General features: G+C 33.8%; 1 non-coding gene across 1 annotated transcript; it reads left to right on the forward strand.

Moving 5' to 3' along the window:
• The first annotated feature begins 2,912 nt into the window (after nucleotides 1-2,912).
• On the forward strand, nucleotides 2,913-2,980 carry LOC114678585 (small nucleolar RNA SNORD77). The gene has a single exon (XR_003730019.1). It is a non-coding gene; the product is annotated as a small nucleolar RNA SNORD77 (small nucleolar RNA).
• Nucleotides 2,981-3,406: the final 426 nt, after the last annotated feature.

Here is a 3,406-nt window from a genome sequence, read left to right on the forward strand (position 1 = left end):
TGAACCTTCAGCTTGGCATGTCAGAATGAGAAGTTACTCTCACCACACAGATATCTATCTTGGCTGCTGGAGAGGGTATATATCTAGTTCCCCTATCTAGAAGCCTTCCCTCTCTCACACCCAACAATCAACATACTGTCAGGTGATGCTAATTTTACCTTAGAGGTATCTATAAATACAGGATTCCTTTTTCCACCTTTACTTCTGTTCTGTTGTCCACATCATCTCTTGCAATAATGTTCTAAATGATCTCCATCCCAGTAATTTCTGCCCAGTCCAGTTCATCCTTTATTGTATCACCAGAATTACAATGCCAAAACCCAAGACAGAGTTGATTGCTTCCCTGAGTTAAACCTCTGTTCATCTCCATTATATAAGATATGAACTGATTCTGGAACACTAAGCCTTTTAATAGTATGTTTTCAAGCTATTCCTTTAGTCCTGTCTCTTGTTATTCTGGACTGACTTTCCAGTAGAACCCTATACTCCACTTGCATTGAATGTCTATTATATCCCAGACTTAGGCTCTTTTGAGAGTCTGAAATTGTTCATGCTTCCTTCTCCCCAAAGTAAGCATGTTATTTTCCTCATTTATTCATTGGTTGATTCAACACAAATATTATTGAATGACACTATGCAGTTATTATTCCTCGAAACGAATTTATGACATAGAAGGTGGGGGAGGAAGTTATTGAACAATCACTGTAATGAATGCAAAATTTAAAACAGAGATAAGTACTTTGAAAGAAAATAATATGACACCATAAGAAAGTCTGTAAAAGGTTTTTGATCAATCCTGGGAGGAGGAGATGGTAGTCAGAAAGGATTAAAATAGGAGAAATAAATGGAAATTAACTAGGTAAGAAATGGAGGAATGGACATTCCTGAAAAAGGGAACAGAGGGAAAACTTGTGTGGATGGAACACAGAGATAAAGTGGGGAAGGTGGCGGGTACTGAAGTTGAACTTGTAGGCACAGGACAGGCATAGATACAGAGTACAGGTATCCAGGTTAAAAATACTGATATTAATCCTAACATCAGTGGATGCCCTCAAAGGGGATTAAGCACAGACAGGTACACATTACATAATCGGATTTGACTGTATTCTGGAGAATAGTTTAGAGAGGGATGAGTGAATTAATGCACTGAGAAACAATAGTGTGCTGTTGCATTGGTCTGGTAGAGAGATAATGGTAACCTGAATGACAGTGGTCAGATTGGAGACGGTGAGAAGTGGAAGATTCCAAAAACGTGTAGGAGGTAAAAATCAAGGAGACTTCCTGATAGATTGGATATGAAAAATGAGGGAGAAGGAGAAAAATTCCTTCTTCCTTGTGTATCAAACTAGTTCTTATCTTTTAAGACTGTTCAGATATCACCTATGCAAGTTAGCATTTTCTAACTATCCCAGTAGCAATAAGAAGGGAGCTCATGTCTTTCAGGTTCCTTTGGCACAATATTCAGATCTCTGCACTTAAAGTAACTTCCCTGCTAAAATAACTGTCTGCTCAATGGAGAATGGGTTTCATGAAAGCAATGACCATGTTTCATTCTTTTTTTTAAATATTCCAATATCTGATATCATACCAGTCATATAATAGATGTTCAATGAAATTGTTTATTGACTGGCAGAATAAATTTAAATGCCATAGATAATTAAAGCCAGCATTCATTAAGAATGCACTATTTTCAATAAAATAAAATTTCAACAGAAAGTTAAGAGCTAATACAGATACACTTTTTTTGTAGACATATCAGTGGAGATAGGTTTACTCCATTCAAGGAACCATTAAATCTGAATTCTTAGAAAAACTATTTTTGTATCATGTGTGACTTTTGAAAATTAAGGAAGAGTCAGTACACTCTATTTAACATTGAAATTGTGAAGAGGCAGAAGGATTCGAAATCATATTAAGAAAAATTTTCACTCACAATTTTTAGTTTTTATCCATTATCTCATATTTTTTCCAGTTCTCTTCTAAGAGCTTTTTTGTTAATTGTGCAAATGATATATTAGCAATTATTCTAAAATAAATTAGAACTGTAACAGTATTCATTCCACTAAAAATGATACATTTAAAAGTATTTCAGGAATGCTTTTTGGAATACTATTAAAATATAAAAATGAAATAAATGAATGAAAGAATATTTTTAAGAGGCCTAATTTTTTAACAACGCTGCCTACTTCCTACAAGACAGTGCCCTCCTTTCCCAGCCATTCAAATTTTCTCATCCCTCAGTGAATCTCCAGGGGTGCTGCCTCTAACAGTCTTCATGTTCCTTTCCAAAATCAGGGAAGTGCTGGGATGCGTGTTGTTTTATTGAAATGAAAATTTCAGTTATATGTCACATAAGGATGTTTCAGCCAATAACCGACCATGTTTACCACAGCAGGTTCATGAGATTATAATACTGTATTTTTACTGAACCTTTTCTGTGTTTAGATATGTTTTGTTACACAGATACTACTCTATGTTACAATTTTGCCGATGGTATTCAGGACAGTAACATGCTGTACAGGTTTGTAGCCTAGGAGCAATAAGCTATACCGTATAGTCTAGGTGTGTAGTAGGCTATACTATCTAGGTTTGTGTAAGTACACAATGATGTTCACCCAATGATGAAATTACCTAACAACGCATTTCCAGAATACGTCCTCATTGATAAGCAATACATGACTGTATCCAGATACCGGCTGAAACAAATCAGGAATATGAATAGGAATGAAACATTTATGCAATAACTTTTATGCTTTCAACTATTTGAAATATAAATGCATATGGGCAAGGCCAAGATTATATCTGGGGAAAAAGGAAGTTGTTAAGTTAGAGATAATGTTTTTACTTTTCACAAATGATTTAATTTTTATTTTATTATTTTATTTATTTATTTTTTTACAATAAAACAAACAATACTATGATGGTTGCATAGTTCAGCAGATTGAACCATGAAGAAATGTACCATGTGTCTTATGTATCTGGGGTGGCTGCAGTTTGCTGTTAGTAGTTAAGCAGTGTACCACCAATCTACCATTAAAATATTCTTAGTGACAATTTTGTATTAAAATTATAGAAAAAACCCAAGAATAGCTGAAAGATAAATAAGGAAACTAAAGTTTAAATAAATTCGTTTTTTAGAGGAAAAAATCACCTACATAAAATTCACTTGTATAAGTGAGAAGACAGAAAGGCAACTGAATATTTCTCAATAAAATGTGATGCCTGTTTGTCATGAACTGTAAGAGCATAAATATGAAAAATCAAAAGGTTGTCTTAATACGTCATAGTTTCTTACAGGAATATTTAGAAAAATAAATATTTTGGAATGTATGCTTGTGGAGTTCAATTTTATTTTGTAGTATTGTTTAGACTCAGAGTACATAGTATATAAATTTTGATTTCCAAA

Source organism: Macaca mulatta, chromosome 5 (assembly GCF_049350105.2).
Source record: "Macaca mulatta isolate MMU2019108-1 chromosome 5, T2T-MMU8v2.0, whole genome shotgun sequence".
NCBI lineage: Eukaryota > Metazoa > Chordata > Mammalia > Primates > Cercopithecidae > Macaca > Macaca mulatta.